Genomic DNA, 21271 nt, shown 5'->3' on the forward strand with positions numbered 1-21271 from the left:
TTTCATAGGATTTAAACATTGTAGTTGGTCAAATTAAGCTAATATCCCTAGTCTTAACCAACCAGCTGGCTCTCTGCTCCACCTGGGCCAAAAGACACCACTAAAGTTATAAACACCTTTGCAAGGGGAGGGCAGGCTCTCTGATCACTTAGGAACTTCCAACTGTGAAGTTTCTCCCTTAGCTGGGCCTGGGATAGCTCAGCCTACTCTCTGCATGGGTTCTTTAATCCCTCCAGCTCCCCACATGGCAGGAGCTCCTTGAACTTTCTTTTCTCTTTTTTTCCCCATACTTTTTATCCCAGATTCATATCTGGTCACATGGACTCCTGAGCTACACTTGGCCCATGTGGCTTTTGGGGTCCACGTGGTATGCTTCTCTTCTCCCCGCTTTATCTCCCCTTACCTCTCAGTCTTTCCTTTTCCACACACCTTTGTAAAACCTGAATAAAATGTGGTATTTTAAAAATTATTCTCTTGAATCTGGAATCACCAATTCTTTGTTTAGTTTGCAGATATGAACTCAGGACTTGGGATTCCAGGAAGCACCACAGAACCTCAATTTCCCTGTTACAGAATGTGGAAGGATTTGAAACCTTGGCCTAAGAGACACCTTGCATTGTGGTAAGTACAGCTTGATGACTTTTCTGGTCAGACTTGAAAGGCCTGACTGCAGTAAGAACTCTATGAGGTTTGGCTTGTGAGGGTAAGAATGAGCTTTGCCTGGACTGAGCTAGAAGCAGTTTGTGCGAGAGGCTTGCTGTTATGCCCGTGTTCTGAGAAGTTGTGCAGGGTTGTATTGTGTAGAAATGGACTGGTGTGAGCACGGGGATATAGCACAGAAAAAATGAAATCTTTGGGCCAAAACTTCTGCCTGTTCAGCTGCAATTGTATGAGAGATTATAACCATTGAGATTGGGCCAGCTGAAGGAGTATCCTGTTCTTCAAAGTTTGCTTTATTCCCTCCTGGATTAACAAATTGGCACCCTACCTGGTATTATGGAGTATAAGAAATGCAGAAAAGAGAGGGTTATTGAATTTGCAACATGGTCTGTGTTTTGGAAATGGCCATGGGCAGTATGAAGCAGGTTTGCTGGTTGCCTGCATGGAGACCCCATGGGGCCATGAGGATGAACTGTGGGTTGTAGTGGAAATCCAGTGGAGATGCCGGGACCACAAGATGGCTGCCAAGGAGAGGTCCTGGCCCCAGATAAAGTTTTCCAGGACTGTGAGTAGCCTAGCTGGAGGGGAGGAATTAGAACTCCAGAAACTTGTTGGTGGTTAGAATTATCAAACTTGGAGACTTGTCACTGGCTAGAGTCATTGGATTTGGAGCTACAGAGTTTTATGTTTGCCCTATTTAAATCTTGTATTGGTTGAGTGCTTCTTTGCCATGCCCAGTGCCATCTTTTGCAGTGTCAGTATTTATTCCATGCCATTATGGTATTTTGGGGGTATTTTTTTTGGTATTATGACTCAGTTAAAAAATCAAATGTTTGATCATTAGGACTGATAAGAACTATGGGGTAGGGAGGGAATTACCATGGGATATATTTTATAATCATGGAAAATGTTAATAAAAATTTTTAATTAAAAAAAAAGAACTATGGGGACTTTTAAAGTTGGGCTGAATGCATTGCATCATGGATGGTTATCAGTTGATGGGGGTCAGGGGCAGAATGTGGTGGTTTGATTCAGATGTCCCCGATAAACTTAGGTGTTCTGAATGCTAGGTTTCCAGCTGATTTGGGAATTAATGCCTCCTGCAGGCAGAGTATTATTGGGGGCAGGCTTATAGGTATTAAAGCCAGTTTCCCTTTACCAGCGTTTGCTACATTTTCATGCCACTGTTGTCCATTTGATGTTAGCCAGGAGGTAATGTCCGCCATCCTCTGCTCATGCCATCATTTTCCCTGCCATCATGGAGCTTCCCCTCAAGTCTCTAAGCCAAAATAAACCTTTTTTCCCACAAGCTGCTCTTGGTTGGGTGATTTCTTCCAGCAATGTGAACCTGACTGCAGTAGTGCATGTGTCTGTGCAGATCCACACACTCCATGTGCACACAGCTGGAGGCCAGAGGAGAACATTAGGGTACTGGGCACTGAATTCAGGCCCTCATTCTTGTGCAGCACATGTTCCTCTGCGCTGAGCTCTCTCCCTAACCCCTCATCCCCTCACTGACATATGTTTAATCTTTTGTTGTCATTTTTGAGACAATCTCACTCTGTAGCCCAGGCTGGCCTTTAACTCACAGTAGGCTTCTGCCTCTGCCTTCTGAGTTCTGGGACTATATATAGACATGAGCTGCATTTTATGGCTTAATTTTTAATCTTTTGATTAAGGAAATAAATATTTAAAGGCATGTCTAACTCTCAGACATTTTAGTAGCTAATAATATAGTTGAAATAGATAATACCTATTGTAAAGCACATGTCATAGAAATTCTGACCTTGATTTTGAGAGGTAAGTAAAACTCATTGCTTAAGTTGAGAAAGTCATCAGAGTTGGATGTGGTGGTATACACCTGTGATTTTGGCCCTTGGGAGATAGAGGCAGGAGGATCAGGAGTTCAGGATTATCCTTGGCTACATGGTGAGTTTGAGGCCAGCCCGGGCTTGTTCAAAAGCAAAGAAAAGGAGCCAGGCATGGTGGTGCATGCCTTTAATCACAGCACTTGGGAGGCTGAGATAGGAGGATCACCATGAGCTGGAGGCTAGCCTGAGACTACATAGTGAATTTCAGGTCAGGGTCAGGCTGGGCTAGAATAAGACACCCCACCTTGAAGAAGCAAAAAAAAAAAAAAAAAGCTTCAAAGATGTGTTCAGTCATAACAACAAACTACCTATCACTGGTCAGTGAAGGGGCTCAGGGTCTCCATCACTGATGCTCAAATGTTTGTGGAATGTGAGATGCTATCCACCCAAAAGTTGGAGAAATTCTAAGCCTTTCATGTTCATAGACAGAGCATGGTGAGCTATTTTAATGATGTTTTAGACCAGTCAGAGATGTGGGTTGCAAAGAACAGAAATTAACAGGCTGACCTTAATGGAGTTGGAAGTTTCTGGAAGGATATTGGGCAGTGGACAGAATTGCTGAGAGTTTACAAAATGGTAATGATGACAAGGAAAGCAGGCCCAGTGTGCATACCATGGAATACATTGCTATGGTCCCACACTGGTCTCAATCCCAGAACCCTTGTCATAGCCTCTGCAGATGCTACCTGCAGCATCTGTCTCTGCTGGGCCACAGCTCTGCGTTGCACATTTCAGGGTCAAGGGCCTGAGCACGGGCAGGCTCATGGCTGCCGAGAGCAAGCCTCTCATGACGGATGGGTTACAATAGCTGCCATTGTTCTTCACTCCTAGAGTTCAGAGCCCTCTGAGTCCTAAGGAGGTTGGTGTTATGTGTCTCTCCTGGCTTCTGATGGCTGTTGGCACCCTGGCATTCCAGGGCTTGTGAGAGCACTGCTCCTTTCCCTGTCTCCACTATTGTATGTTGTGTGTTCCTCTTCCTTCTCTGTGTGTGCCCTTTGGTCCAGATACCTCTCTTAAAAGAACAACAGTTTTTAAAGTTATCCCCCACCTCAGTGTGACCTCTTCTTAACTTGATCACGTCTGTGATGACTGTTGTCCATGAGGTCACATTCACAAGTTCAGGAGGTTGTAAATGTGGGAGGACAGGAAGTAGTGGGTGCCATGGCTGGTCTCCTAGGGAGCCTGCAGGCAGCCAGAAGCCTCATTCCCAGGAGGATCACAGCCACTCTGCCCTATAGCTGGCCTCACTGTCTTGAAATGTCAGTAGCGATAGGTCACCTAAAAACCTTTATTTTCCATAAGCCAAACATAAAATGAAGAAGTAGCCTGTGTCTAGTATACAGTAGGCCACAGTGTCCAAGACCAGGCCCACTGTCACTATCCCTAGCACGGGGACATCCTGTGCATTGTAGGATGTTTAGTAGGGCCCATTGCCTTGGCCCAGTGGATGTCAGGAGTGGCCTCCCAATACTAATAATCAACAATGTCTCTGGCCTATGCCACTCCCCTCTGGGGACTCATAATTTTTCCTGGCCAAGAGCCACAGCTTCAGGCCTTCATTTTGGATCCAAGGAACAAAATGCACAGAAGCCTGAGGTGTGGGAGGAAGTCCCATTGTGCCCGCTGGCACGGATGCCAGCTCCCCAGCCCCAACTGCCGCTGCCAGCTCTTTGCTAAGAGAATAATGGGGGACGTGACTAAGCTGTAGAAGCACAGCTCTGCCCCCAGCCAAGGCCTAGCCTTTCCAAAGCCCAGGGAGAATAGACAGCAGCCGCTTCCCTTGCACTCCAGTTTTCACTGTGGTGTCTCAGCAACCCAGTGGGACCACTATACTAGGTAGAGAACAAATCAGCAGATATCTTAAGCCAGGTTTTGTCAGTGCTGAGAAAGGAACAACAGATTTCAGCTCTCAAGGTGCATCCTAAGGCAGCCATGAGCATGGTGGCATTGGACACTAGGTCATGATTGTGGCCGCTACTCTTGTCTGCTCTTCTCCCACACTTGTTCAGATCCCTGCACTTCTGTTTGATTTCCTGTACTTAGCTTCACTTCCTGTTTTCCCAAGAGCAAGCACAGGCACACACCAGTGAGCAGGGGCACTGGGTCACAGCACAGGGTGCTGTTTTAGTCCTAGAGGCATTAATGCTGATTGCCAACACCAACATGGTGATCCCTGAGCAGACTCCTGGGTATCTGGAGGCACTGTGCCACTGTTTGAGTCCTGAGAGCTCAGGATTTGTGTCTGGATTTAAGTTCAAGGTTGAATGAGCAACCTGCTGGGTGGCCTCCTGGAGTCAATGGTACTTGAGGAACTTGCAGCAGGTGAAGGAAATGTAGTAGCTCCTCTTTACTCAGTTTCAGTTACCCACAATCAGCTGTGGTTTTAAAAGATTAAATGATAAAGTCCAGAAATAAACAGTCATAAGTGTGGTAGTTTGATTCTGGTGTCCCCCATAAATTTGGGTGTTCCCAGCTGATAGAGATTTGGGAATTAACACCCCTTGGAGGCAGTATATTATTGGGGAACAGGCTTATGAGTGTTATAGCCAGTGTCCCCTTGCCAGTGTTTGGCACACTCTCCTGCTGCTATTGCCCATGTATGAGGACCAGGGGGTGAGGTCCACCCTCTGCTCATGTTGTCATTTTCCCTGCCATTATGAAGTTTCCCCTCAAGTCTGTAAGCCAAAATAAACCTGTCACCACCCCCCAAATCTGCTCTTGATCAGGTGATTTGTGCAAGAAATATAAACCTGACTGCAACAGTAATGTTGGTACCAGGAATGGTGTTGCTGCCAAACACCTGACTGTGTGGCTTTGGTCTTTTGGACCTGATTTTCAAGAGGAATGTGGAAGGATTTGAAACTTTTGCCTAAGAGACACCTTGCAGTGCTGTGAGTACAGCTTGATGGACTCTTCTGGTCAGGGTTGAAAGACCTGAATGCAGTAAGAACTATGGTCTGTGAGGTTTGCCTTATGAGGGTGAGAAAGAGCTTTGCCTGGACTAGGCTAGAAGCAGTTTGTGTGAGAGGCCTGCTGCTATGGCCATGTCCTGAGAAGCTGTGCAGGGTTGCTTTGTGTAGAAATGAACTGGTGTGAACAGACGGATATGACAAAGAAATGAAATTTTGGGGCTGAAATTTCTGCCCCTTCAGCTGCAATTATATGAGAGATTACAACCTTTGAGATTGGGCCAGTTGACCTGCACTGGGTCAACAGGAAGAATGTAGACTCTTTTGAAGGGGCCTGAGTGCTCAAGAAGGGTCCTGTTCTTCAAAGTCTGCTTTATTCTCCCCTGGATTAACAAACTGGCACCCCACCTGGTATTGTGGAGTATAAGAAATGCAGGCAAGAGAGGGTCATTGAGTTTGCAACATGGTCTTGTGTTTTGGAAATGGCCATGGGCAGTGTGAAGCAGGTTTGCTAGATGCCTGCATGGAGACCCCATGGGGCTATGAGGATGAACCGTGGTTGCAGTGGAGACCCAGTGGAAATACTGGGACCATGAGATAGCTGCCAAGGAGAGCTGCTGCTCCAGATAAGGTTTTCTGGTACTGTGAGTAGCCTAGCTTGAGGGGCAAAATTAGAACCCCAGAGACTTGTTGCTGGTTAGGATTATTGGATTTAGAGACGTGTCACTGGCTAGAGTTTGTCTTGGAGCTACCAAGTTTGATATTTGCCCTGGTTGTTTTAAATGTTGTATTGGTTGAATATTTCTTTGCTACGCCCAATGCCATCTTTTCTAGTGTGAATGTTTATTCTGTGCCATTATGGGTTTGGGGGGGTACTTTTTTGGTATTATGGCTCAGTTATGGAGATGTTTGAATATAATAAAGATTGATAAAAAATGTGGGGACTTTGAAAGTTGGATTGAATACATTGCATTTTACATCATGGATGGTTAACAGTTTATTGGGGCCAGGGGCTGAATGTGGTGGTTTGATCCAGGTGTCCCCCATAAACTTAGGTGTTCTGAATGCTAGGTTCCCAGCTATTGCAGTCAGGTTCATATTGCTGGTAGAAATCACCCAACCAAGAGCAGCTTGCAGGAAAAAAGAGGTTTATTTTGGCTTATAGGCTTGAGGGGGAGGCTCCATGATGGCAGGGAAAATGACGGCATGAGCAGAGGGTGGACATCACTCCCTGGCCAACATAAGGTGGGCCATAGCCACAGGAGAGTGTGCCAAACACTAGCAAGGGAGAGCTGGCTATAACATCCACCCCCAACAATACACCACCTCCAGGAGGCTTTAATTTCCAATTGCCATCAGCTAGGGAACCTAACATCCAGAACACCTAAGTGTATGGGGAACACCTAAATCAAACCACCACATTCCGCCCCGACCCTCATAAACCAATATCCATACATTATATAAAATAGAATGCATTCATCCCAACTTAAAACTCCCCATAGTTTTTTTTTTTATCAATTCCAATGATGTTCATACATCCTCATAGTCCAAGATCTTTTAACTGAGCCGTAATACCAAAAAAATCCCCCCCAAACCCATAATGGCATAGAATAAACATTCACAGTGCAAAAAAAAAAATGGCATAGCAAAGAAATATTCAACCAATACAAGATTTAAAACAACCAGGGAAAATATCAAACTCTGTAGCTTTAAGTCCAACAACTCTAGCCAGTGACAAATCTCCAAGTCTGATAATTCTAACCAGAAACAAGTCTCTTATATTCCAATTCCTCCCCTCCAGCTAGGCTACTCACAATCCTGGAAAACTTTATTTGGGCCAGCAGTTTTCTTTAGCAGCCATCTCGTGGTACCTGCATCTCCACTGGGTCTCCACTGCAACCACGGTTCATCCTCATGGCCCCATCAGGTCAACCAGCAATCCTGCTTCACACGGCCCATGGCCATTTCCAAAACACAAGACCACATTGCAAACTCAATGACCCTCTCTTGCCTGCATTTCTTATACTTCATAATACCAGGTGGGGTGCCAATTTGTTAATCCAGGGGGGAATAAAGCAGACTTTGAAGAACAGGACACTCCTTGAGCACTCAGGCCCCTTCAAAAGAGTCTACATTCTTCCTATTGACTCAGTGCAGGTCAACTGGCCCAATCTCAAAGGTTGTAATCTCTCATATAATTGCAGCTGAAGGGGCAGAAATTTCAGCCCCAAGATTTCATTTCTTTGTCATATCCGTCTGTTCACACAAGTTCATTTCTACACAAAGCAACCCTGCACAACTTCTTAGGACACGGGCATAATGGCAAGCTTCCTACACAAACTACGAGCCCAGTCCAGGCAAAACTCTTTCTCACCCTCATAAGGCAAACTTCACAGTCCATAGTTCTTACTGCATTCAGGTCTTTCAACTCTGACCAGAATAGTCAATCAAACTGTACTCACAGCAATGCAAGGCATTTCTTAGGCCAAGGTTTCAAATCCTTCCACATTCCTCTTGAAAATCAGCTCCAAAAGACCAAAGCCACACAGTCAGGTATCTAGCAGCAATCCCACTCTTGGTACCACTTTACTGTTGCAATCAGGTTAGCATTGCTGGTAGAAATCACCCAGCCAATAGTAGCTTCCCCCTTGAGCCTATAAGCCAAAATAAACCTATTTTTTCCCCACAAGCTTGGGTGTTATTTCTCAAAAATAGGAGGTCCACCTTTTTTGAGACCAGTTCCTTCCTTCTTTGGGCCTCACCAATTAGGCTGGATTGGCTTGCTGGAGAGCACTGGGGACTCACCTCTCTCCACCTCCCCAGTGCTGCCATTACCACCATATCACCAGGCCCTGATTTTTTTTTTTACATGGGTTTTAGGGATCAAACTCAGGTCCTCGCATTTGCAAGGCAAACAGTTTACTATGTGAGCTATTTCCCCAGGCTTTATTGTGCCTAGTTTATAAATTAAAGTTTGTAGTTGGGCATGGTGGCACATGCCTTTAATCCCAGCTTTGGGAGGCAGAGGTGGGAGGATCACTGTGAGTTCAAGACTGGCCTGAGACTACATAGTAAATTCCAGGTCAGCCTGGGCTAGAGTAAGACCCTACCTCAAAAAAACAAAAAATAGGGCTGGAGAGATGGCTTAGCGGTTAAGCGCTTGCCTGTGAAGCCTAAGGACCCCGGTTCGAGGCTCAGTTCCCCAGGTCCCATGTTAGCCAGATGCACAAGGGGATGCACGCGTCTGGAGTTCATTTGCAGAGGCTGGAAGCCCTGGCATGCCCATTCTCTCTCTCTCTCCCTCTATCTGTCTTTCTCTCTGTGTCTGTCGCTCTCAAATAAATAAATAAATAAATTAATTAAAAAAAAAAAAAACAAAAAAAAAACACAAAAAATAAAAATTTTAAAATTTAAGTTTATTAAAGGTAAACCTGGCACATGCCTTTAGTTCCAGCATTCATCATGAGTTTGAGGCCAGCCTAGGACTACACAGTGAGTTCCAAGTCAGCCTGGGCTAGAATGAGATCCTGCCTTGAAAAAACAAAACAAAAGGATGGAGAGATTGCTCAATGGTCAGAGGCACTTGCTGGCAAAGCCCAACCACCTGAGTTCAATTCCCCAGTGCTTGCCTAAGCCATGATGCACAAAGGGGCACATGCACCTGGGGTTCGTTTGCAGTGACAGGAGGCCCTGGCATGGCCATACTTGCTCATTCTCTCTCCTTCCTTTTCTCTCTGTCAAATAAGTAAATTAATTTTTTAAAAGTTTACCAGCATTATTTATATATAGGAGAAGGCAAGTAGGTGTAGGGTTGGTACATTTTGGTTGAGGATCCACCAGAAGGCTTGACACCCATCCTTTGTGGACAATGGGGAGCACTATACTTGTGGAGCCATCCTGAGATGCTTTTGTGAAGTCTCGCACTCCCCTTTGAACTTCTGCAGGATCTTGCCTCCCATGGCTGATTTGCAGTTGGATGTTGAGAATGACCAGAAGAACTGCGTGTAGTTACATTTGGTGAGTACCTTTCTGAGTTCCTGTAGCAAAATCTGCAGTGGGGTGCTGACTTGTGTGGGTTCAAACTTCCAATAAGGGCATAGAAAGGATGGGTACACATCTTAATGTATATCCCGTCTAACCTTGAGTTTACTGAGGCCAAGGAATAGCCAGCTGGACCAAGAGAAGCAGTCTTCAGGCAGGAAGCAAGGGCCAGGCTGGCCTCGAACTCATGCTGGGGCTAAAGGAAGGGGAGAACACAAAGCACATGCTTGACACTATTTGTGGCTGACACAACATTCCCATCTGCTCAATCTCAGCAGCACCCTCCGTGCTTCATGTGAGGGTCTCCAGGTTAAGCGCGGACATTGGTGCTTCACTTCTAAGGACAGCGGTTATTAAGACGCGTCGTGTCGGGCTGGGGAGAGGGCTCAGTGCGTAAAGGGTGCCTGCTTGCAAACTCTGCTGGTCCAGGTTCAATTCTCTAGTATCCATGGAAAGGCCAGATATACAAAGTGGCATGTGTGTCTGGAGTTCATTTGCACACAAGAGACCCTGGCTTACCCATACTCTGCCTCTCTCCAATAAATAAAAAGAAAGAAGGAAGCAAAGGAAGGAAGTGAGGGAGGGAGGGAGAAGTGTATGTGAGGACAGAGAAAACACTAGCTTAGTCTCCACTTCTAGGAAATGGCGTGTTGGGTGGTGGTGGGGGCAGAAAGGTGGCCAGAGTGGGTGTGTGCACAGAGCCACATATGAAGTGTCTTTAGGACATGGGCTTGTTACTCTCTCATTGCTGTGATTAAATACTTGACAAGCATTTCTTTCAGTTTACAGTTCTGATCCAGGTTACTCTCCATCATGTAGGTAGCAGCAGAGCTGGTCACAGTCAGCCCACAGTGAGGAAGCAGAGATGGATGCTTCTGCCCTGCCAGCTCTGTCCTTTGTATTCAGTCTGGGACCCCCACCCATGGGATGGCACCACCCACAGTTAAGGTGAGTCTTCCCACCTCAATTGACCTAATCAAGATAGTCTCTCACAGGCATGCCCAGAGGCTAACCTAATATACACAATCCCTCAAGGTCATTCTAGGTCCTTCCAAATTGACAATATAAACCCTCACCAAACACTTGGACCTCAAGGGATTTAATTCTCTGTGGTGGGAAGTTAGATGAATTCTTTGGAATGATGTTTCCCCAAGAACAAGCACATCTCTGGGAGAAACTGGTGTTTTCTCTTCCCTTATCCTCCCTCGGTCCCTCCTCACTTTCTTTTTGTGGTACTGGGCATGGGACCCAAGTCTTCCTGAATGCTAGATGTTACAGTCTGGATATAAAATGACCTCTGCAGGCCTACATGTTTGAGCACTTGCCTCCCAGATGGTGGCATTGCTTCAGACCTGTGGGAAGTTGGTCCTTGCTGGGGAAGTGGTTTTCTGGGGGCCGGCCTTCAGGCTTATAGCTCTGCTCAAGTTCCTACTCTTTCCCTGCTTCTTCATCTGTCACCACAGTGAGCAAGCAGTCTTAACTCACCTGCCACTACCTTCCCAGCCATCATGGGCTGCACCCTCAAACTGTGAACAAACAAACAAACAAAAAGAACACTTTCGGGCTGGAGAGATGGCTTAGTGGTTAAGCGCTCGCTTGTGAAGCCTAAGGACCCCGGTTCGAGGCTCGGTTCCCCAGGTCCCAGGTTAGCCAGATGCACAAGGGGGCGCACGCGTCTGGAGTTCGTTTGCAGAGGCTGGAAGCCCTGGCGCGCCCATTCTCTCTCTCTCTCTCCCTCTATCTAGCTTTCTCTCTGTCTCTGTCACTCTCAAATAAATAAATAAAATATTAAAAAAAAAAAAAGAACACTTTCTTGCCAGGCAAGGTAATACATGCCTTTAATTCCAGCACTCCGGGGGCAGAAGTAGGAGGATTGCTGTAAGTTTAAGGCCAGCCTGGAGTGAGTTCCAGGTCATCCTGGACTAGAGTAAGACCCTACCTACAAAAAAAACAAAAACAAAAAACCCCAAAACACAACAACAACAACTAAAAACCCGGCTGAAGATATGACTTGGTGGTTAAGACATTTGCCTGCAAAGCCAAAGGACCCAGGTGCAATTCCCGAGAACCAAAGTTAGCCAGATGCACAAGGGGGCGCACATGTCTGGAGTTCATATGCAGTGGCTAGGGGTCCTGGTGTGCCCATTCTCTCTCTCTCTCTCTGTCTCCCACTTTCTCTGTTAAATAAATAAATTTTTAAAAAAGAGGACTTCTTAGTACATGAAAATTACTGTATTAGCATTCCTCTCCAATGTCGTGAACTTTCCTCATAGTGAGATTATAAAATATCTGCCTATTAAATATTCCTAATTATTACTGGACGTGGTGGCCACACGCCTTTAATTTAGGAGGCTGAGGTAGAAGGACCACCATGAGTTTGAGGCCAGCCTAGATTGAGCTCCAGGTCAGCCTGGGCTAGAGTGAGACTTTGCCTCAAAAAACTGAACAAAGTAAGCCAGGCGTGGTGGACACCTGAGGCTACATAGTGAATTCCAGGTCAGTCTGACTTAGAGTGAGGCCCTACCTCGAAAAACCAAACTAAACCAAACCAAAACAACAACCAAACAACAACAACAACAACAACAACAAAAACCCAAAAAACGAAGGCTTGCTCCCTGAAGTTGCTTCTTGTAGGGTATTTGATTGCAGCAACAGGAAGCCTGCGTACCAGGCACGTGCTGACCACTGGGTCAACACTGAACCAAACTGAGGTTTTCCTTTCGGCAGAGCAGAGAACTGATTTTGTTCCACCTTGTCACTGGAGGAAAGGGAAAGGAAAGGACATAGTGGAAAGCAGCGCCCCATGCGGCTCGCTGTTCCCAGGTGCCTTGGGTTGCCTGGGGACTCTCAAGTCCACAGCCTGCCCAGGTGCCAGCGGGGAGCCTCCACCCAGCGCCCACACTGAGTGGCAGCCTGTCTGGAAGAGAGGAAGAGGGGCAGGCAGCCTCTGCCCAGACTCTCCTGCCTAGCCCTGAAAGTCGGGGTTCAGGAGTGGAGTCCAGGAGGGAGTGGAGGCGAGTGCAAAAGTAAGACAGTGAGAAGAGAAGCTTTTTCGCAGTGGGGTGAAGAAAGTGGCAGGACAAGCAGAGGGGAGAGCCTTCTTGGGGTCCCAAGGAGGGGCGGAGTAGATCAGAACTGACTCTAACAAGGGCTTCTGAGCACCACTGTGAGCTTCCACCAGGGGGCAGCCAAGCCACACTGGACACACGGGTCCTTCCCATCCTCCATCACACAGGAACCCAAAGCCATCTTCTTCCCCAGAAGTGTCCTTCTCTCTTGCCTTTTCTAGGATTCAAAAGTTCCTTGTAATACATTGGCCTATTTTAAAATCCATCTTCCCCCAGCTTAGGGGAAAGAGTGGAAAGATAATGAGTTGTAAGGGAAGGGGAGCCCAGTTCTGAACATCAGGGATGTGGACCCTAGGATCCATGGCACATGGTGGCATAAAGGAGAGACTGAATGAAGCCACCAGAGACACGGGGCTGTTTGTTGCGGGGAGTGGTGTCCCTTTCTTGACTGGATCACATGAGGAGGGCTTGATAGTGTCATTGGAGACTCCTCCACTAGGCTCCTGAAAGTACTTATGTTGGACACTCATCTCACTTTGGTCACTTTGATGTCCCCTATCTTAGCTTCACTCTGCCCACGAGGGGAGCCTCCATGTGCTGTCAGTCCCACACCGGCACCCAACTCAGAGCATCCTGCCCCCAGGTGTTTAGTAGATGCTTCTTGAGAAATGGGCAGAATGAGCATTGCCAGACGTCTGGAGGTCCAGGGACACGAAAGCTGGAGTACATGTGCAATGAGCTGGACTTCGGAGGGGGTAGACTGGGAAGCCTGAAACATGGGAGACAGTACTCGTGCTCCTTTGGGAGGGGGGTGCACCTTAAAGGTCCCCTTTGCTCCCCAGTGTAGGGCCTCACATGACAGGTTTTTTTGTTTTGTTTTGTTTTGTTTTTTGAGGTAGGGTCTTTCTCTGGTCCAGGCTGACCTGGAATTAACTATGTAGTCTCAGGGTGGCCTCGAACTCATGGAGATCCACCTACCGCTTCCTCCCAAGCGCTGGGATTAGGCATGTGCCACCACTCCCAGCTACATGACCTTTTTAAAATAGCCTTCAAAAACTTATTTATTTTCTTATGTATCGATGTATGCATGTATGTACACATGTGTGCATATGCATGTGGAAGCCAATGTCTTCTTCAGTGGCTCCCCACCATATTTTTAAATTTTTTTTCTTTAGAGAGAGAGGAAAAAAAAGAGGAGGAGGAGAGAGAGAGAGAGAGAAGGAAAAAAAGAGGGGGAGAGAGAGAGAAAGAGAGAGAGAACTGGTGCACCAGGGCCTCAGCCACTGAAATTGAAGTCCAGATGCTTGTAACACCTAGTGGGCATGTGTGACCTTGTGTTTGCCTCACCTTTGTGCATCTGGCTTATGTGGGATCTGGGGAGTTGAACATGGGTTCTTAAGCTTTGCAGGCAAGGCGCCTTAACCACTAAGCCTCTGTCCACCACCTTTTTTAAAAATAGTTTTATTATTTATGAGACAATGGGTGTGCTGGGGCCTCTTGCCACTACAAACTCCAGATACATGCCCAACTTTGTGCATCTGGCTTTTTGTGGTTACTGGGGAATTGAATTTGGGCCATCAGGCTTTGCAAGCAACCCCTTTAACTGCTGAGCCATCTCCCCATTATGCTTATGCTTATGCTTGCACAGCCTACACTTTAGTCTCAGAGTCATTTCTCCAGCCCCCAAAACTTGCTAAAAGTTGCACATACATGCAGCTTAACTCATCTGGTAATTCACATCCCAAAGGTTTTAACCTCACTTTTTCTACAAGAACAACTAGATGAAAAAGAGACTGCAAACCTGCACTCCAGCATTTCATTTGAAAAATTGAGTCAACTTGTTTAAAGGTAAAAACCATTGGCTCATCTTTCTGAGAAAGTCCAGGATGGGTAAAAATGATTTCAGGCATGGATTCATCTAGGTCATCAAACTGTTGTCAAGGATTTCTGCTCTCTCTACCTGTTGTAGGTTCTGAGCTTGGCTAGAAAAGAATTGTACCTTCCAGTAGGCCCTTGTGCCTCTCTGCTGTCACCACGAGACAGAAGAGCTTGTTTAAGCAGCCTGAGACCCTGTATGAACTCTGGGAGCCAGGCTCAGCCCTGGAGCCTAGTGTGAGGTACAGCCAGCATGACCAGCCTTCCCGGCTGATCCAGGAGTGTCCCGGTTTTAAAACTGAAAGTCCCCATCCCAGAAACACTGCCCATCATAGGGGAGCTAGCACAGTTGGCCACTCTAAGTACAGCAGCTCGTTAGAGCCTGGAAAGTTCAGCCACACTGACCCATCTGATTTGCCAGCATCACTGAGACGTTTGTTGGTTTGACTGACGCAGCTTTACTAAAGACTGCTAAGGCCCCTGAGTTCACCTCCCTGGAGCAATCACAGTGCTGAAGCTCCATTGCAGGATTTGCCACAAAGATACAAAGGCATCATGCGAGCACAGAGCTGATGAGAAAACAGAAATTAGCTGTTCCAGGCCATTGCCTTTAACTTTACCATAGGCCCATACACTACTTACATTATTCCTTTCTTTAAATTTTAGCCCAGGTTGTCCTGGCACTCACTCTGTAGCCCAGACTGGCCTCAGACTCACAGCAATTCTCCTACCTCAGCCAAGAGCATATGCCACCACACCCTGCTATGTTATTCTTTTTCTGTGTGTGTGTGTGTTTGTATGTGGTATGTATGCATGTGTTTGTGTGTGTGGTGCACATGCATGTCTGCATATGGAGGCCAGAGTTTGACACCAAGTTTCTTATTCTGTTGCTCTCCACCTTATTTTGGATACATGGTTTCTCAGTGAACCTGGAGCTCCCTGCTTCAGCTAGACTGCCTGGCCAGGGGACCACAGGGATTTCCTGTCTCTGCCTCCCCAGAGTAGGGATTATAAACATGCACTGCCAAACTCAGGATTTTTATGTTGGGTTCTGAACTCAGGTCTTCATATTTGCACATCAAATACTCTACCCACTGACCCATCTCCCCAGCCTCTGTATTATTCTTTTATAAGTATAGTGTTACCCAAATACTTGAGCTCATTAGAATGTTAAAATTTCATTATAGCTAATTTTATTCACAGGTTCAAACATGACAGGTGTTAGGGAAATGGGACAGGTAGTGACTATGGTGAAGTGTGGGAACTATCAGCTATCTTGAATGACACCCATTTTCTGGTTCTAGATGTGCTGCTGCCCCTTTAAGCTTCATGGCACGTGCCCCATCCTCAGATTCATGAAGTAGTATTTTGTTTATGCCTCTGTCCATGTGGCTGCTGCTTCTCTGGAGGTAGGAAGCTAGGCTCTAATATATGCAGGTCCTTGGGGCAGTGGCTAGGGCTATTCTAGTCAAGGCAACAGGCATCACACATTCTTTGCTACCAGAAACTTCCTTCCACCAGTTCTAGAGACTGAAACTCAAGGTCAAATTCTGAGCAGATCTGGCTGCTTCCTTGGCCGGTCCATGTGGCTTCCAGATGGCCTTCATCTTGTTGCATCTTCCCATGGTCACCCCTGCCTGCTCATGTTTCTGAACTCTCTCTGCGTGTCCAAACTTCCTCTGATAAGGTCACATTGGATTACAGCTCATTCTGAAAACCTCCTTTTAACTTAATCACCTCTTGAAAGAGTTTAATCTCTAAGTAGCCTTGCATTCTGAGTTGTGGGAGAAGGGCTTCAACATGTGAAAGGAGAGTCACCCATCCAGCTCACAGCACCCACAGTACCATCTGAGTGGATGTGGGTGAGTGAGAGGATGTTGGCCTAGGCCCAGGGTCATTTCCACCGTTCTGCCTCCCTCCTTCATCTGCATCACAGGGGATGTTGAGAAGCTTGCAGTGGGCTAGAAAGGTTGGGACCATGTGCTACCTGCATTCATTTCCTTGGTGGCCACTGGTCTTATTTTACTCCCAGTGACTGGGTAGAAGTCAGTAGAAGCAGAAAAAGTGGACGGATAGATATAGGAGTGCAATAGGAGCCTCCCGGCCTGGTTTGGACGGTTGAACCGGTGACCGGGTTGGACACAGTTTCAGGTCTTTAGCGGGAGCCAGGCTGACCTGGGGCTGCCTACTGCACCTCGTCAGGCGGCACGCTGAGCACAGGCACACTTCCAGCTCACAGGAATGTCTGCTTACGGAGCACCTCTGGGGTCCTCCCCACCTTCTGAGGGGTACCACTGGTCCCTGGACCATTCTCAGGTTCTCTCTGGAGGGTTGTTCTCAGTTGCGTATCCTCAGGAAGCCATGGGGAGAGGTTCAGAGATGGCTGTTGTAACATTGTGACAATGGCAGAAATTCAGATGCAGACAAAACATCTAACATCTGGGATTCGCAAGAACAAGGAGAATGGTGCATGCAACAAGATTATTTTTATTGAAAAAAAAAATGGTGGCGACGTCCCAGAGTGCCAGGGCAGTATCTTGGCAGGCACCCAGAGAAGAAAAACAAGGCAAAAAGGAAAAGTTAGGCTTTGTGAATCAGAATTCAAAAGAGTAGACAGGCTCCGCAGGGAAGCTGAGCTGCTGCCAATGTGCTGGCTGTGAAGGGAGTTCTCCCAGGGCCGCTAAGCAGTGAAGGCAGCCAGTGTGGAAGGTGCCTTTGATGGGTGACCTACTCAAGAGTGGTACAGAGCTGGGTTTTCCCCCTGTCCTTTCCCCAGCTCAACCCTTCCCAGAAGCAAACAGTGTGTCCAGGTTCTGGCTTTTCTGCCAGAGATTCTTCATTGTGGGACTTAAATCTAGAGAAGATCTAGGTCAAGACACATGATTCCAGATGACGATCTGAGAAGGTTCTTGGGCTGAAGAATCCAAAGGGGGGCTGTGTGGAGAACTCTGACCAAACATCTGACAAGAAGCAGCTTAAGGAAGGAAAGGACATATTGCAGTTTGTGGTTCTGGGGTACAGTCCACCGTGGCAGGGAAGGCAGGGGGTAGGAACTTGTGGCAGCTGCTCACATTCAGTCCACAGTGAGGAGGCAGAGAGAGATGAATGCTGCTGCTCAGCTTGCTTTTTCCTTCCTGTCCAGCCCAGGACCCCAGTCCATGGGATTGCACTATCTGAAGTTAGGGTGGCGCTTCCCACTTCAAATAACTTATGTAGAAAATCCCCCCCAGACACTCCCAGAGATTTTTTTCCGTGGTGATTCTAACTCCTGTCAAATTGACAACTAGTGATTAACTATCACAGGGACATTTGTAGTGGTGACTCTGGAGAAAGGAGGAAGGAGTGCCTTAGACAGTGGGAGAGAGGCTAGGGAGAGAAGCAGAGACAGGAAGTGTGAGACTGGCTAGCTTGCTGGTGTCCTGTCTGCTGTGCAGATGAGATGCCTGGAAGAAGTCCAGAAAGATTGAGAGAGGCACTGGAAGGGGAGTAGGGCAAGAAGAGATGGCCAGACACCCCGAGGCTCTGTCAGGACATGGAATATAGCCATGTCCTCAGCACAGTACAGTGGGGCTCTCCACTGGGAGAGAGCCGAGGGCTGTGGGGAGTTAGAGGAGGAGGTTCCAGGCTCCTGGTTGGGGCGCTAAAGGGAAGGGTGGCCAGGAGAAGAGAAGGACCAGAGCGCTCAGTGGCCCAACAGGGAGGAGGTCAGGAAGCGAAGGCACCAGTTCAGCCTGTAACTCCTCCCCAGAAGCCCAGTCTTTACCCTTGGGGGGTTCTGTCCATGGAAGATCATGGGGAGAGGGGGAGGGAGCACACAGCTCTCTATTCCTAGTTCCCGTCTGCATGCAATATCAGGCCTTCTGTCTGCCGGATAGAAGTTGTTTTCCATATGACATCCATCTGGGCCAGCAGATTGAAAAATAAAAACCAGAAAGCTCAGAAAATACATCCCCTGATGAGTCTCATGCTAGATGTTATAATCTTTCTTGGTGCAGATAAAATATTGCTTGTAATCTTTTGTAGGTCAGATAATAATCTTTTATAGGTCAGATAACATGTGTTTCTTAAGAATTTCTTTTTTAAGTCGGGCGTGGTGGCACATGCCTTTAATCCCAGCACTCGGGAGGCAGAGGTAGGAGGATCGCCGTGAGTTCAAGGCCACCCTGAGACTACATAGTGAATTCCAGGTCATCCTGACCCAGAGTGAGACCCTACCTCGAAAAACCAAAAAAAAAAAAAAAAAAAAAAAAAAAAAAAAAAAATTTCTTTTTGAGCCGGGTGTGGTAGCACACGCCTTTAGTGCCAGCACTAGGGAGGCAGAGGTAGGAGGATTGCCATGAGTTCAAGGTCACCCTGAGATTGAATTCCAGGCTAGCCTGGGCTAGAGTGACACCCTATCACAGAAAAATTTTTTTTTGAGGCAGCATCTTACTCTAGCCCAGGCTGGCCTTGAATTTACTCTATAGCTCCAGGCTGGCCTCAAAACTCAAAATAATCCTCCTACCTCAGCCTCCTGAGTGCTGGAAATAAAGGTGAGAAGTACTAAATTTAGCCTAGGAAGACTTAAAAAAAATATTTTATTTATGGGGAGGGCAGAGAGAAAATAGGCATGCCAGGAACTCCAGCACATGCCACTGAGAGGGAGTCAGGTAGCTTTGTTAGGCAGTTAGCTCCTGAAAGTAAAAGGCAGGAATGTCTGCACTTGCTAGAGGTATCTGACATCTTATCTCTTGCTTAGTTCCCTAGACCTGTTTTTCCAGAAACAACTGGGCCCCTCCTGGGAGAGAGATCTCTCCTAGTATTTAAATCTAGCCTCAACATTGTGGTTGGTCAAGTCCCAAAACTTGGTACTTGGTATCATGGCTAGCTTCTTCCTGAGACAGCCCCTAGGCCATACCTGTCACTGTTCTTCTGGTTCACCTAAGCCAGAAGGGAGGGCCCTCCACCATAAGGTTATAAATACATAAGGTTATAAATGCATTCGTGAGGAAAGGCAAGCTCTCTGTGCTCTCCTGAACTCCAGCTGCTGGTGAGTCCCCCTGGCTTGGCCCAAGGAGAGAGCCCCCAGCCCTGACTCTCCGCCCGGCTCTTTACCCTCCTGCTGCTCTCCACTCAGCAGGAGCTCTTTGAACTTCCCTTTCTGTCCTCTCCACAGTTTTCCCAAGCCCTCCACGTGGGCTTTCAAACCATGTGGGTGTCTTTCCTTGGTTTTTTACTTCCCTAAATAAATATAATAATTTAATAATTATCCTTCTCAGTTTCATTTTACTCAATTATTTGATTAAAATTGGACATGAGAGCCAGGTGTGGTGGTGCACACCTTTAATCACAGCACTTGGGAGACAGAGGTAGGAGGATCACCGCCATGAGTTTGAAGCCACCCTGAGACTACATAGTGAATTACAGGTCAGCCTAGACTAGAGTGAGACCCCACCTTGAAAAACAAAACAAAACAAAACAAAAATTAGACATGAACCTAGGATTTGGGGTTCAAAGACTTTCCTGAATCCCTAACATGCCATCATACCACCTTATGCATCTGGTTTATGTGGGTCTTGGGGACTTGAACCTGGGTCCTTAGGGTTCATAGGCAAGCACCTTAACCACTAGGAAGATTTTTTTTTTTCGAGGTAGGGTCTCACTCTGGCCCAGGCTGGACTGAAACTCACTATGTAGTTTCAGGGTGGCCTCAGACTCATGGCGATCCTCCTACCTCTGCCTCCCGAGTGCTGGGATTAAAGATGAGCACCACCACACCCAGCTCGGGAAGATTTTTAAAAAAATATTTTTTATTTATTTGAGAGAAGAGGGGGGGAATGGGCATACCAGGGCCTCCAGCCACTGCAAACAAACTCCAGATGCATGTGCCCTCTTGTGCATCTGGCTTACATGGGTCCTGGAGAATCGAACCAGGATCCTTTGGCTTTGAAGGCAAGCGCCTTAACTATTAAGCCATCTATCTCGGCAGGAAGATTTTTAATAATAAAGAAAGTTGGGCCAGGCTTGGTGGAACACGCCTTTAAGCTCAACACTTGGGAGGCTAAGATAGGAAGATCACTGTGAGTTTGAGGCCAGCCTGAGACTACATAGTGAATTCCAGGTCAGCCTGGGCTAGAGTGAAACCCTACCTTGAAAACAAAACAAACAAAAAAACCACACACTAAAAAAAAGGAAAGTTGGGGGCTGGAGATATGGTTTAGTGCTTAAGCCCTTGCCTGTGAAGCCTAAGGACCCTGGTTCAAGGCTCGATTCCCCAGGACCCACGTTAGCCATGTCTGGAGTTAGACATGTCTGGGGCGCACATGTCTGGAGTTCGTTTGCAGTGGATGGAGGCCCTGGCACACCCATTCTCTCTCTCTGTCACTCTCAAATAAATAAATAAAAATAAACAAAAAAATTAAAAAAGAAAAAAAAGAAAGCTGGGCTCCATGGTCTCCCAGCTGTGTTTAAGCATTTGCTGACATCTTGCAGTATTTACTTTGCAGCCTGTTATCTACCTAGCGTCTGGCTATCTGTGTCTATATTAGCCTAACCATTTGAAAGCTGCTGGTGGGCATTATGACCCTTCGCTTCTTATTACTTCAGCATGTATCTCCATGAACGACAACTTTCTCCTATAAAGTCTCAAGATCAAAATCCCTCTCCTCTCCTCTCCTCCTTCCTTGTCTTATCTTCCTCTCCTTTTCCTTTCTCTGCCTTCCTCTTTCCTCTTCTTCACTTGGACTAAGAAACTCTCTCTTATGTCTGGCTACTGTTTCTTTTCTTTCTTTCTTTTTTTTTTTTTGCTTTTTTTGAGATAAGGTCTCACTCTAGCCCAGGCTGACCTGGAATTCACTATGTAGTCTCA

At 46.8% G+C, this 21271-nt stretch overlaps 1 long non-coding RNA gene across 2 annotated transcripts in view; it reads left to right on the top strand.

Moving 5' to 3' along the window:
- The first annotated feature begins 504 nt into the window (after window positions 1-504).
- The window catches only part of LOC123454222, a 35532-nt gene continuing 14765 nt past the window's right edge, over window positions 505-21271 (top strand). For both annotated transcript variants that reach the window (XR_006633218.1, XR_006633219.1), the window contains exons 1-3: window positions 505-621; window positions 9385-9457; window positions 10301-10429. This is a non-coding gene — a long non-coding RNA (uncharacterized LOC123454222). The remainder of the gene's footprint in view (window positions 622-9384; window positions 9458-10300; window positions 10430-21271) is intronic.

The sequence above is a fragment of the Jaculus jaculus genome, chromosome 13, assembly GCF_020740685.1.
Source record: "Jaculus jaculus isolate mJacJac1 chromosome 13, mJacJac1.mat.Y.cur, whole genome shotgun sequence".
Taxonomy (NCBI): domain Eukaryota; kingdom Metazoa; phylum Chordata; class Mammalia; order Rodentia; family Dipodidae; genus Jaculus; species Jaculus jaculus.